We start from the raw sequence: 15,501 nt of genomic DNA, 5'->3' as shown, positions 1-15,501 counted from the left end.
CAGAATTATTATTTAACATTCTACCAGTGGGTTCTTGGTTGCAAAGGAAACCAATTTGGGTTAACATAAGCAAAAAAAAGGAATTTATTCACAGGATATTGGGTAGCCAAAAGGTTGAATGAGAAGGCTGAAGTACCAAGCTTAGAAAATGGGTCAGAACTCAAAGAAACAATGAAAGGAGAACCAAACCCAAGTTTGCCTAAGGACAGCCTGGTTGGAGTTCCAAGGCCATCCATCACACCCAACACTGGACCCTTCTTTATGTCACTGGCTTTGTAAAAAGGCTCAGTATAAGTTTAAACACCTACTTTCTAACCACTAGGTTTCAGAGAAAGCAAGTATCTAGCTTTTAGGTCCTTAAGGGTGGAAAGTAGGACCTCCTACCACGACTTCCACAATGATGCAGTCCCCAGACAGAGGAATATAGTTCAGCTACTCATTGTAAATATGCTTCTGAGAGTAGTAGCCAAATGCAATTACACAACAGAACCAAATAAGAGGTATAAACACTAGAAAGAACATGCTTATTTATTTGTAACTAGTATGACTTTGCATATGGAAAATCCTAAATTAACCGGAAAAATTTATTAGAAGTAAAAATGATAACTCCTTAAGGTGTTAGGTTACACCAAGTTGGTTTTTTTTTTTTTTTTCAAGTTCTGCACAATTGACATTTGGAACTGCATAATCATTTGTTGGGGGAGGACTGCTGTCCTGTGCAATGAAGGATATTTAGCAGTACCCGTGGCCTCTACTTGCTAAATGTGAACAGCACCTCTCCCCCTCAGTGTGACATCCAAAAATGTTTCCAGACCTTGCCAAATATCCCCTGGGGAAGGGGGGAATCAACCTCTGGTTGAGTTGGATTGCCCAATTAATTGCTAAAAAACAGTAACTTTCTTACATTAAAAAAGTGATCAACTGGAAATTACAATGGAAAAATAATTTTATTCACATTTAAATCTCTAATCCATCTAGAACTCTTTTGTGAAGTGTAGGAGGTAGGGTATATTTTAACTTGCCAAACTGGAAATTTTGCTGATCAGTTCTAAGGTTTTTCAGTGAATTCTCTCGAGTATTCTAGTAGATGATTCTATCATCCGCAAAGGATGACAATCTTATCTAAAAGGTGTCATCCTCCAGAGAGGGTTTAAGTTTGCTTCTTCCGTGTGCTTATGTGCACTACCAGTTTGTTATCATTTTTATTTCTGTCTGCCTCATCACAGAAGCTTGGTAAGACTTTAGATCATTTTCATAGTCAGATTAAGCAAATGCCCATTGGTCAAAAGCAGCTTTGAATGCTCTATTTGCTTCTGAGTCCTCATTTTGCAAATTTTAGCCTCATAATTGCTCACTAGATTGTCATATCTTTCACGATTTTGTAAAGAATATATTTAGTATTTTATATAGCACTTTTAGTCATTTTTCAACACAAAGGTCGAACCTAGTCAGCCATTAATCAAAACAAGAACATTCTTCCTCTCTTATTTTATTTTTTTCAATATATATTTTGCACACACGTGCTTCTTTACACAATCATTTGGAAAGAATCTGTCCTTAAATTTTGGATTAAAAATAGGGAAATGGAGCAAGGTAACTGACTTTCAAGATACCAAAATTGTATTCATTACCAATTGCTGCGTAACAAATTACCCCAAAACTAAGCAGCTTAAAACAATACACATTTATTACCTCACAGTTCCTATAGTCCAGGAATCTGAACTCAATTCATTTTGGTCCTCTGCTTCACTGTTTCTCAGTAGGCTACAAGTAAGGTGTCATTTCAGAGTCTGTGGTCTCAGCTGAAGGCTCTGCTGGGGAATGATCCACTTTCGAGCTCACTCAGTGGTTTTTGACAACATCCAATTCATCATGGGTTGTCGGACTGAGGGTCTCAGTTCCTTGCTGACTGTTAGCCAGGGGCTGCCCTCAGTTCTTTGCCATGTAGGCCTCTCCAACGTGGCAGCTCACAACAACGCTGCTTACTTCACCAATGCATGAAGGCTGAAAAGGCAATAGAGAGTTTGCTAGCAAGACAGAAATCACAATCTTTCGTAACCTAATCTCAGAAGGGACATCCCATCACTTGTGCTATATTCCACTGATTAGAAGCAAACCTAGGTCCAGCCCACATTCAAGGAGAGGACATTATACAAGGGCATGAATATCAGGAGGTGGAGATCATTGGGAGCCCTTATAGAAGGTTTCCTACCTCAAAATTTCTCTCTAAATTTCCATCTCTGTCTCACCTGTCAATGGCTACCCATCAGTCTCAGCACTCTGAAAGGAGCAGAGTGATAGGAAAGTCTTTATAGCACACATCATGGAAGACAGGCTACCGCTCTCAAAGCGTGCTGGTTGGCTGCTTCTTCAGTAGTTTCATCAAAAAAACCATTTTCTGTGTAAGCTAGTCTTGGTTGCCGGTAAGTCCTGCTATGGTGGCATTGTCATGTGCAGGATACGGTAGAAAATTTCTTTATTGTTCCAGCAGTTTTTTTGAACATGGGAGAGTTTCTTTGCCCTCTTGTTTGAACACCTTGTGATACCTGTGACAAACCTTGTCTGAACACCTTGTGACATGACACAGCAGGTTCCAAAATCTCTTATAGGTCATGAGTTTGATTTTGGCTGAAGAAGAACGATGAAAGTGTGGTCCGCCATCTTTCTGTATGGCCAACAATTATTTTACTTGATACTGAGCTTTCTGGACACACAACTGAAGGGTGTAAACAAATCATCACGTGCTTATAATTTCTAATTCGCTTACAGCCTTTGCCATTTTTGTTCCATTATCAATGACAATTACTGATTTTGCATTCTATATGTATTTTGTAAATCATATTCACTATGTTGTTAACTATGTGTAAGACCCAGAAATAGCTCAACAACCAAGTAGAAATATAGTTAAACTCATCATTAATCAATTTTTAAAAGACATCTGACTGGTTCTTCACGTCTGAATGCTTCTTGTACAAGATTCAGTAGTAGTGCATAGAGCAATTCTGTACACAGTTGAATATAATCCAGTATACTTTTTCAAAACATGTTTTCTAGAAAAAAATTTAGGATTCATAGCTTGGGTAAAATTTGACAACATTTCATCTTCCATTTCTGAACATGATTGGTAGTTTATTGCAGTCATTGTGACAGCTTTGATTTAAGGTTTTAGCTTCAATAGGCTCAAAACTATAAAGAATTTATCTTCTTAAAGCATCTTATAAAATCTGTTGTTTTGAAGTTTGATTCGTGAGAACAAAATGTGTTTGGGGTATCTTATTGCTAACACTTCCCTATTTTTTTTTCCATGCTCTTTGCATTCATTATTATGTCTAGATCAAAGACAATTCATCATAGAAGTTGTTATACATTATTTTAGAGTGGTTTTTTTTTCCCCACTTCAAGAAATTTTTAGTCCGCAATGTTGGCAATCTTCTTTAAATTCACATTCACAAACTTGAAGAATTTTCAAATAATACTTTTTCTTAAAAGACTTATGACTTAAGCGGAATTAACTAAAAAATCAAATATAGTTACTCAGGGTTATTTAATAATATGATGCTTGAATACCAAACAATTCTACAAAGAAGTCTTAGTAAAACACAAAAACAATCTCTGGATTCCCATCTAATCTAATCTCTGCTTTTCTGACTCATGTTATTATTTATATTTTTACAAACATTCATTGGCTCCAAGAGGAGAAAACATCCTTCCTAATGCACCCTTACTATTCATAACACTCAATCTATTTCCTGATTTGTGTAATTATGTGGAAGTTCTCAATAATTGTTTTTTGGATGTAAAATGCATACGGTAGCAGATAGATTTCCCCTTCAGGGCTGAAGCATTTATTCCTCCAGCTGCTGGAAGTGCTAATGGCTGACAACTTGCAGCTGAGCCCCCCCCACCCCCATCCCAAAGACTGCCTTCAGAGGAAGGGCGCTTCCTAACCCAAGGGCATGGTCCCTTCCTGGGAGCAGCTCACATCCAATGACTGGTCAATGTAGGATATTGCACTAAGCAAGGGGCACGGTGGGCAAATCCTACCTTCATTGCTAACTAGGTGGTAAGAATCAGCATCAGTCCAATTCCAATCTGGAAATGGATCCAGTCCTCACCTTCCCACTTCTCTATCCTCATCACCAGCCACCCAAGTGACACTCTCTCTTCAACCCCAGCCAACCGGAACAGTTTTGGGAGTTCACAAGAGAAAAGGACACTGTCCTTCAGACTGGCTGCCAATGCAGCCCTTCTCTGATTTAGTCACCCTGAGCGAGGTCAGAGCACACAAGTTAAATGGACACAGTCCTTCAGATTGTCACATAGGCACACATCAGCCCCTGCTGGCTCTCATTGCCCCTGTAGGTTTGTTAATTCTCTGGAATGGCTCACGGAATTCACACAGAGTATCTATATTTACAGTTGCCTTATTTATTTTATTTTATTTTTTATTTATTACAAGCAGAAAGGATAAAACTCAGGAGATGCATAGGGTGAGGTCTAGGACTGTCCACAGGAACATGCAACCCTCCTGAGAGCAGATGTTCTCACCAACCAGGAAGCCCCTAGAGTTCTGTGCTCAAAGCCTTTTATTGGCTCATTGCATAGTCATGATTGGGACCACATTGCATAGTCACGATCGGTTGAATCACTGAATATGAATGATTGAATAATCACGCTCCTACGCATTTGCACAAATTTTCAAGTGTTGCCTAGCTTTTTTCGATACAGAGACACCTTGATTCCAAGGGTTATTTTCAGGAAGCAGAGACAAAAGCCAAACTGAGTTTTTGTCTCACAAGTATAAAGATCTCATCTGTTTATTCCAATTTGGGACAATTCTGCGGTGCCATCCAATGCCAGAGCTCCCTGTGGCATTGGCTGAGGCCTTTGTTATGACTGCATAGTAGTTCAACTGCTACTGTTCATAATCTCACTTCCTTCACTCCATTACAAGTGTTAATCCTGAGATCACTCCTCAACTAATTTCTTGGACTCTACTCTAATCTCCATCTCAGTTTCCTGGGGAACCCAACCTAAAAACATACAAGCTTTCACAATCATCATTAATTATTTCAACCTTTTATTCCTATATGTGTGTGTATTTCAACTAACTGATAAAATTTTAACCTTGAATGCCGAGGTAAGATTCTCACTCCGATTTACACCAGCGATTAAATTTGAAAATAACTGTCGAGATATTAACATTAGATATGAACAATATGACTTGTTCATATTACTAACGTTATCACAGTTGTAATATTATGATGATAATCCAGTCGATTACATATTCTTTGAGGTGAGCCCACACAAATTAAGGGCTGCCAGAAATGACCTTCCAGCAAACATTCAGTCATTCAGCCTTTAAAAGACTGAGAAGAGGCTGAAGTCAAATAGAAAAATTTGAACAAATAATGAGGCTGAAGCTGAATTTTAATGCAACCCAAATATGTGTATATGCGTGTGTGTGTGTCTAGTTAAGTACAGAAAGACATGTATCAGGATAGCTTTCCAATAAAGACCCACATGGAGAGTGGGCAAGAAGGGAAGGAGTCAAAGAAGGCAAGCAAAGAAAACAAAAGGAGAGAGGGAAGAATGTAGGGAAAACTTCTCATAAGTATAAATTTTTCTGTTTATGTAAAATTACCTGTATGTGCAAGAGGAAATTAGGATAAGCCCTATCTCTCTATATATTTATTTATAGGAATAATACAAACAGGTAATCCTATGTGGCTTACTATGTGTCAGGCACTATTCTAAGCACTTTACATATATTAACTCCTTTAATCCTGACATCAACCCTGTGATGTAGGTTCTCTTATTATCATACCCATTTCACAGATGACAAAACTGAGGCATAGAGAGACACAGCTAGTAAGTGGCTGAACCAGAATTCAAACCCAGGAAATCTGGTTTCAGTTCCGTTCTCTTAATCACTTTGTTGTTGCTGTTATTAGGTGCTGTCGAGTCAGTTCTGACTCATAGCAACCCTGTGTACAACAGATCAAAACGTTGTCTGGTCCTTTGCCATCCTCACAATCATTGCTAATTTTGAGCCCATTGTTGCAGCCACCATGTCAATCCATGTTGTCAAGGGTCTTCCTCTTTTTTGCTCACCCTCTACTTTACCATGCATGATGTCCCTCTTCAGGGACTGGTCCCTTCTGATAACATGTCCAAAGTACATGAAACAAAGTCTCACCATCCTTGCTTCTAAGGAGCATTCTGGCTGTACTTCATTCAAGACAGATTTGTTAGTTCTTTCGGCAGTCCATGGTATATTCAATATTCTTCGCCAACACCGTAATTCAAAGGCATCAATTATTCTTCGGTCTTCCTTACTCAATGTCCAGCTTTCACCTGCATATGAGTCGACTGAAAACACCATGGTTTGGATCAGGTGCACCTCAGTCCTCAAAGTGACATCTTTGTTTTTTAACACTTTAAAGAGATCTTTTCCAGCAGATTTGCCCAATGCAATACATTTTTTGATTTCTTGACTGCTGCTTTCATGGGCATTGACTGTGGATCCAAGTAAAATGAAATTCTTGACAACTTCAGTATTTTCTCCATTTGTCATGATGTTGCTTATCGGTCCAGTTGTGAGATTTTTGTTTTCTTTATGTTGATATGTAAACCCACACTGAAGGCTGTTGTCTTTGATTTTCATCAGTAAGTGCTTCAAGGCCTCTTCACTTTCAGCAAGCTAAGTTGTTATCTGCATCTTGTAGGCTGTTAATGAGTCTTCCTCCTATCCTGATGTCAAGTTCTTCACATAGACCAGCTTCTCACATTATTTGCTCGGCATACAGATTGAATAAGTATGGTGAAAGGATACAAATTCCGACACACAGCTTTCCTGATTTTAAACCATGCACTATCCCCTTGCTCTCTTCTAACAACTGCCTCTTGGTCTATGCAAGGGTTCCTCATGAGCACAATTAAGTGTTCTGGAATTCCCATTCTTTGCAATGTTATCCATAATTTGTTATAATTCATGCAGTCAAGTGCCTTTGCATAGTCAATAAAACACGGGTAAACATCTTTCTGGAATTCTGTTTTCAGCCAAGATCCATCTGACATCAGCAATGATATTCCTTGTTCCACATTACCCTCTGAATTTGACCTGAATTTCTGGCAGTTCTCTGTTAATGTACTCCTGCCACTGCTTTTGAATTGTCATCAGCAAAATTTTACTTTTGTGTAATACTAATGATAAAAAAAAAAAAAAAACACTATGCCATCGGGGCTCCATATTAATGATATTGTTCCATAATTTCTACATTCCGTTGGATTGCCTTTCTTTGGAATGGGTACAAATATGAATCTCTTCCAGTTGGTTGACCAGGTAGCTGTCTTCCAAATTTCTTGGCATAGATGTGAGATGCTTCCAGTGCTGCACCTGTTTGTTGCAACATCTCAATTGGTATTCCGTCAATTCCTGGAGCCTTGCTTTTCTCCAGTGCCTTCAGTGCAGCTTAGACTTCTTCCTTAAGTACCATTGGTTCTTGATCATATGCAACCTCCTGAAATGGCTGAACGTTGACCAATTCTTTTTGGTACAGTGACTCTGTGTATTTCTTCCATCTTCTTTTGATGCTTCCTGTGCCATTCAATTTTTTGCCCATATAATGCTTCAATATTGTAACTTGAGGCTTGAAATTTTTCTTCAGTTCTTTCAGCTTGAGAATGCTGAGCCTGTTCCCTCTTTTGGTTTTCTAACTCCAGGTCTTTGCACATTTCATTAAAATACTTTATCTTCTCGAGAACCCTTTGAAATCTTCTGTTCAGCACTTTGACTTCATCATTTCTTCTGTTTGTTTTAGCTACTTGACGTTCAAGATCGAGTTTAAGAGTCTTTTCTGATATCCATTTTGGTCTTTTCTTTCTTTCCTGCCTAAAAAAAGACCTTTTTTCTTTCTTCTTGTATGATGTTCTTGATGTCATCCCATAACTCATCTGGTCCTTGGTCATTAGTGTTCAACACGTCAAATCTATTCTTGTGGCGGCCTCTAAATTCACCTGGGAAATACTCATCATCGTACTTTGGCTTTCATGTACTTGTTCGAATTTTCTTCAGTTTCAACTTGAACTTGCATATGAGCAGTTGATAGTCTGTTCCACGTTCAGCCACTGGCCTTGTTCTGATGGATAATATTGAGCTTTTCCATCATCTCTTCCCACAGATGTAATCAATTTGATTCCTGTGTATTCCATCTAGCAAGATCCACATGTATAGTCACTGTTTATGTTGGTGAAAAAGGTACCTGCAATGAAGAAGTTGTTGGTCTTGCAAAATTCTATTATGTGATCTTCGGCATCATTTCTATCACCAAAGCCATATTTTCCAACTACCAATCCTTCTTCTTTGTTTCCAACTTTCACATTCCAATCACCAGTAATTATGAATGCATCCTGATTGCATGTTCAATCAATTTCAGCCTACAGAAGTTGGTAAAAATCTTCAGTTTCTTCATCTTTGGCCTTAGTGGTTGGTGCATATTAATTGTTGAATTAGCTGGGCTTCCTCTTAGGTGTATAGATATTATCCTAACACTGACAGCATTGTACTTCAGGATTGATCTTGAAATGTCCTTTTTGACAATGAATGCAATGCCATTCCTCCTCAAGCTGTCATTCCTGGCATAGTAGACCACACGATTGTCCAATTCAAAATGGCCAATACCAGTCCATTTCAGCTCGCTTATGCATTGTTTACGTGTTCCATTTCATTTCTGATGATTTCCAATTTTCCTAGTTTCATACTTCATACACCCCACATTCCAATTATTAATGGATGTTTGCAGCTGTTTCTTCTCATTTTGAGTGTTCCACATCAGCAGATGAAGGTCCCAAAAGCTTGACTCCATCCACATCATTAAGATCAACTCTAAGAGCTGCTCTTCCCCAACTGTATTTTGAGTGCTTTCCAACCTGAGGGGCTCATTTTCTGGCACTACGTCAGACAATGTTTTGCTGCTATTCATAAGGTTTTCATGGGCTAATTCTTTTCAGAAACAGATCACCAGTTCCTTCTTCATAGTCTATCTTAGTCTGGAAGCTCAGCTGAAACCTGTCCGCCACGAGTGACCCTTCTGGTATTTGAATACTGGTGGTATAGCTTCCAGCATCATTGCAACATGCAAGCCCCCACAGTAGGATGAACTGACAGATGCGTGGGGGTATTAACATCATAGAGGTAGATTTACAACGATAGGAAAATCACATCAGATGACAAAATGGTGGACAATCACACAATAATGGGAATCATGGACTAGCCAAGTTGACACATATCTTGGGGGGATACAATTCAATACATGACAATTGTATTAACTGATCTTCCTTATAGGCATATGTATATTATCCTATCACTGACAGCGTTGTACTTCAGGATAGCTCTTGAAATGTTCTTTTCGACGATGAATACGATCCCATTCCTCTTCAATTTGTCATTCCTGGCATAGCAGACCTTATGATTATCTGATTCAAAATGGCCAATACCTGTCCACTTCAGCTCACTAATGCGTAGGATATCGATCTTTATGCATTCCATTTCATTTTTGACCACTTCCAACTCTCCTTTGTACACTCCATATTTTGATTATTAATGAATGTTTGCAGCTGTTTCCTCTCATTTTGAGTCATGCCACATCAGCAAAGAAGGTCCTGAAAGATTTACTCCATCCATCCGTATCCTTAAAGTTGACTCTACTTTGACGATGCAGCTCTTCCCCAGTTGTATTTTGAGTGCCTTCCAACCTGAGGGGTCATCTTCTGGTGCTATATCAGACAATGTTTCTCTGCTATTCATAAAGTTTTCATTAGCCAATTAAAAAAAATAGATCACCGGATCCTTCTTCCTAGACTGTCTTAGTTTGGAAGCTCCATTGAAACCTGTCCACCATGAGTGACCCTGCTGGTATTTGAAATACCGATGGTGTAGCTTCCAGCATCACAGCAACACACAAGCCACCACAGTACAACGAACTGACAGACAAATGGTGGTCTGCTATATAGAATATGATCCTGTTCTGGCAAAACAAAAACACTGTATGTATGCACTGATGCTTGTATATTTTAGAAGACATAAAATGAAGTTGCAAGATAAAAATAAAATCTTGGATTCTAATCAGCTGTGTTGGGGAGGTCACACAGGCATGAATATTCTGATTGGCAAGTGTTGGGTAGTATGCCCAGACCAGATTTTTGGAGAGGAGGGAGGATGGACATCAATACCATAACGTTATTTCCAGAACCACATGGACTGGGTCTCCCGCAAGAAAAAGAATCTCCATTTCCAGGAGGAGGAGGAATGGATGGCAGCATGATGGGCTTGCAAAATCTACACTTACTCCAGTCAACTTGAGCGTCCTTTTGCTTAGATGTGAAGAGCAGCAGAGCAGCTGAAGATTTCTTTATTCATCCGATGAGTCAAAGGCATGGCCCATAAGGGGAGGGACTGGCTAAGGAGAACCTCACCCCCCCACAAAAAAAAATCACAGCCATTTTTTACCCCTTTTGGCCAGGAACAGATTAATAGTGGGAATGAGCTTTGTCTCCTCTACTGTGAAATGGTGCCCCTGGCCCCAATTCCTACAGATCCACCATTTTGAATTATTTAATGGTACGGGGTGGGAGGGGGGTCTTTTGCATTTGGATTATCCGGTATTTTGAATGCTCTGCCAGTTTGAGGATTATTCCACCTGTGGGGATTACCTGATTATCTCAGGCTTGGGGCTTAACCCTCACATGGAAGGATTTTTGCTGCTTTGATGTTCTTCGTGCCTCCTTTTCCACTGTATTAATAGGTAAATGTGTCCTTGACTCAGATCTAGCTCTGGAAAGGTTGATATATCTTCCTGACTGACATATCCTGTTTAAGGAACTTGGGAATGGTCTTGTAAAGGGCAGGGAGTTTCTATTTTCCCTTGAAGTGCTGCTTCCAGGGATAATAAGAGTGGTGGTACTTGTGTGTCACGAGTTGAAGGTACAGGTGGCTCCTGTGCCTTAGGAATAGTAATATTTGTATGCTAATTTTTTTTTTTTTTTTTTTTAATGTCTGTTGGGAATGATGGCCCCCTGTTTCAGGGAGTGATGGTAAGGGTAGCCTTGTGTCTCTGGGACTGATGGGAACAGTGGACCCCATGTCTCAGAGACCGATGGGATCAGTGAATCTCAAGTCTCAGGGGCTGATGGGGAGGGTGGGTCCTGGGCCTCGGGAGGGCTGAAGGGAAGTGTGGGTCCCGGGCCTCAGAAGCTGATGGGAAGGGTGGATCCTGAATCTTCAGGGATTGGTGGGAATTGCAGTAGCTTAGTCTCAGGGACTGAGGAAGTCGTGGGCCCATGTGTCAGAGAATGATGGAAATAGCGGTCCCTGTGACTCACCAACCAATGGGATGGGGCCCCTATATCTCAGGAATTAGTGGGAATTGTGTTCTCTTATCCCAAAGGCTTAAGCAAGTCCCAGACTAACCCACAACCATTTGTTATCCACCCATCCTTCCATTCATTCCTTTAGCAAATATCTTCCTGAGCCCCTAATCTGAACCACATTCTACGTTGGGTGATACTGAGGATGCAGAGATGACTCAGACCTCGATCATGCCCTCAATGACTTCTCAGAGACAGGCCCAGACAGAAAATCACAACACAATTAGATCAGGGCCAGGACAGAAGGACAGCACAGAGCTTACTGTGCTGACCCGGCTGCAAGGCATCTGGGGTGAACATGTAGTGACTGTCGTTCTGGATACCAAATCAAGGTGCAAGGTCTGGCAAAGGATCCTTTTTAATGATAGGTGAATTTGTGTCCAAAGACAAGTCTGATATGTGTCCAATTGTAATCCGAAATAGTTGCACATTGTCACAGAGGCAGCCCACTCCCCCAAAAAGAGCATTGAACTTGGAGTCAGGGAGACCTAGGCTCAAATCCTGGCTCTGCCACTCACTATGTGACCTTGGGTAAGTCCCTGTTCAGAGTTCCAATTCCCTCATCCTTATTGCTGCTGTTGGCTGCTGTTGAGCTGGCCCCCGACTCGTGGCAATCCCATGCACAATGGAACGAAATGCTAACTGGTCCTGCGCCATCCCCATGATTGATTGCAGACTGTACCATTGTGATCCATAGGGTTTTAACTGACTGATTTTTGGAAGTAGATCACCAGGCTTTTTTTTCCCCTGGTCTGTCTTAGTCTGGAAGCTCCACTGAAACCTGTCCGGCGTCATAACAACACACAAGCCTCCACTGACAGGTTGTGGCTGCGCATGAGGTACACTGGTTGGGAATTGAACCCAGGTCTCCCGCATGGAAGGTGAGAATTCTACCACTGAACCACCAATGGGATAAGGAACAGTTAAGTAATGATTACATGATACCATACGTAACATTGTGATCTTATACGTTGTAATAATTAAGTGATATATAATAAATATGCAGTCCAAAGCCTGGCCCCAAGTAAACAGTCAATAAATGGTTGTCATCATCATTATTCCTAGTACTAGTAATTATCAACAGATTTTAAAAGTCTTAGAATACCGTATTTATCAAATATTTGAGTTCAGGGGCTTAAAAGCATTGGAAGAAATCACTAATTAAAAAAATACTAGTAAATTTGAATATGTATACAACATTAGTTTAGGTTAAAAAAAAAAAACACAAAAGTCCCAGTTGACTCATCCAACTCCCAACTGGCTCATCCATACAGTGGAATACTCTAACCAGTTGACACTGAGTCAATTGTGACTCATGGCAACCCATGTGTGTCAGAGTAGAACTATGCTCCATAGGGTTTTCAATGGCTAATTTGTCGGGAAACGATCACCTGGCCTTTCTTCAGAGGCACCCCTGGGCGAACTTGAATTTCCAAACTTTCAACAGTGTGTTAACCCTTAGTCCCACCCAGGGACACCCATGGCATACTGTGTTGTTGTGAGTTGCTGTCACATTGATTCTGACTCATGGTGACCCCATGTGTGCAGAGTAGAACTGCACTCCCTAGGGTTTTCAAGGCTGCGACCTTTCAGAAGCAGATCACCAGGCCTTACTTCTGAGGAACCTCTGGGTGAGTCTGAACTGCCAATCCTTCGGTCAGTAGTCCACCACTTAACCATCTGCGCCACCCAGGGACTCCTATGGAGTACTATACCACCATTAAAGTGAATGGGGTGGCTCTATAAGCACAGGCATGGGAGGAACTTTGGGATATAGTGTTTAAAAAAAAAAAAAGCAAAGTGCATAATAATGTGATCCAATCTAGGGACAAAAAAGAAGAAGTGGTATAGTATATTTGCACACATGTACAGAATTCCTTTGGAAAGATACACAAGAAATTGGTATAAATAAGCAGTCCCCAGACAGGGGAACTCGGTGGCTGGAAGTTAGATGTAATTTTCACTGTTGAAACCCTTCTATCTACCGCTGCCTGAACGTCTTCCTAAATGTCCCCCAAGGCCCCTAACCAAGCCCCAGCCTGTGCACAGCATCTTCCCAACAAACCTCTTTTTCCTCCTAGTTCCCCACTGGAAACAACTCCCACCCTCCCCCTCCCCCACCTCCAGTATCTTCATCACCTCTTCCCATTCTTTCACTCCCCTAACCCTTCCACTTCCTCATTTTCTCTGCCCTATCCCCTTCTGTCCTGAAGGTCCTAGCCCCCAGCTTCTTCCCTGGCCTCCCTACTGCTACCAGTCTCTCCCCCTCCATCCCATTCCCCACACAGTCCCAGAGGGGTCTTTCTGACACCCAGATCTGACCCTGCCACCCCCACTCCACAACCCTCCCAAGGCTCCCCATCACCCTCAGGACAAAGTTTCCAGCCTGGCCTTCAAAACTCTTGAGAACTGGCCCCACCCATTCACCCCAGCCCCATCTTTCTTCTCTGGCTCCCACCCTGTAGACCTCCAATGTTTGGCCGTTCTTCCAGAATCTTCCCTAGTTTCCTGCCATCGGCCCTTGCCAATGTGTCCTCAGCCTGGGATGCCCTTACTGCCACCCCCTCTCTCAGCAATTCTGATGAACTTCTCCTGGTTCTTGGAGGCCATACCACAACCACACCTTCTCCAACGGGCCTTTCTGCTGGCTTCAAGGTTTCCTGAAGGGATTCCTTCCTCCCCTGGGGTCCCACAGCCTCTGGTCACTCCCTCTGTCAAAACCCCATCACCCCCAGATTGTGACTGTCTGTGGCTGTGTCTGTCTCCATTAGACTGTGAGCTCAGCAAGGACAGAGATGGGTCTGATTCACCTCTGAGTCCCCTGTGGGGGTGGGGGAGGATTCTGGTGGAGAGGCTGAAACGGAGGGAGGGAGGCAGGGAAAGCAGACTCAGAGAGAGGGAGTGAGAGGGAGAGAGAGAGAAGGGCAGATCCTGATGAAGGGTGGGGTGGGGGAAGAGGAAAATATAAGGAGACAGAGAAAAGAGGGAAGGAGAGCACCAGAGAAAGGATGGAGACAGGCAGGAAGAGAGAGAAAGAAGAATGTCAGGGACAGAAAGGAAAGAGACAGCACAGAGGAAGGGAGAAAAACAAATGGAAAGAGAAAAGGGAAAGAAAACCAGGAGAGAGGCACAGGAGACCCACAGACACAGCCCAAAGGATGGAGGGAGGGAGGTGGAGAGACAGGAAGAGAGAAGGGCAGAAACACAGGGACAGAAGGGAGGAGGACAGAAGGAAACAGACAGGGAGAGGGGACAAAACCAACTGAGAATGACAAGAGGCAGAGAGAAAGGGAAGGAAAACAGAGAGTGGGGAGAGAGATGGAGAGAGAAATGGAGGAGGGAAGGAGAGAGAAAAACAGAGAGAGGGAGGGAGAGAAATGAAGAGAGAAATAAAAAGAGAGAGAGGAAGGGAGGGAGAGGAAGACAGAGAGGAAGGGAGGGAGAGATGGAGACAGAGGGATGGCGGAAGGCACAGAGCAAGGAGGAGGGAGACACGCAAAAGGAGGGAGGGAGGAGAGAAGGCAAGGGAGGCGAGATGGAGAGAAAACGGAGAGACAGACACCGAGCCTGGCCGGGAAGGAGGGAGGGCCGCAAGAGCGCCGGCCGCCCCGCCACCTCCCGGCTCCGCTTTTGTCCCTTCCCTCCGCGCTGCGTCACGCTCCCCTGGCCGGGCCCCGCCCGCCCGCCCGCGCCTCCTCCCTCGCGGGGCTGGATGGAATTTTTTCCCCTGGACCCGGGCCAGCGCCGGGGCAGGGGGGCGGCCGGGCGGGCCGGGGCCGGGCGGCGGGGAGGGGCCGGGCGGGGGCCCCCTCGCGGGGTCCGGGAGGGAGCGCCCGGCCGCAGAGCCGGGGAGGCGCAGGCCGGAGGGAGCCAGGAGCGCAGGGCAGAGGATGGCGGGGACGCGCGGAGGAAGGGGAGAGGCCGCTGGGCGGTGGAGGCGGGGAGAAGGATGGAGAGGCGGCGGCCGGGGGCCCGGCTCCTGCTCGAGGAGACCCTGGTCCCTCCGACGCGGGAGCCGCGGGAGCGGTGAGTCTGCGGCAACGGAGGCGGCCTGGGGCCGGGCCCCCCCCCCAC

At 43.1% G+C, this 15,501-nt stretch overlaps 1 long non-coding RNA gene across 1 annotated transcript in view; it reads right to left on the bottom strand.

The window, feature by feature from the left end:
- Positions 1 to 1,067: 1,067 nt before the first annotated feature.
- Positions 1,068 to 15,501, bottom strand: part of LOC126086030 (uncharacterized) — a 30,493-nt gene continuing 16,059 nt past the window's right edge. The window contains exon 3 of the long non-coding RNA XR_007519392.1: positions 1,068 to 2,004. This is a non-coding gene — a long non-coding RNA (uncharacterized LOC126086030). The remainder of the gene's footprint in view (positions 2,005 to 15,501) is intronic.

The sequence above is a fragment of the Elephas maximus genome, chromosome 11, assembly GCF_024166365.1.
Source record: "Elephas maximus indicus isolate mEleMax1 chromosome 11, mEleMax1 primary haplotype, whole genome shotgun sequence".
NCBI lineage: Eukaryota > Metazoa > Chordata > Mammalia > Proboscidea > Elephantidae > Elephas > Elephas maximus.
This window is presented reverse-complemented; position numbering and strand designations above follow the sequence as displayed.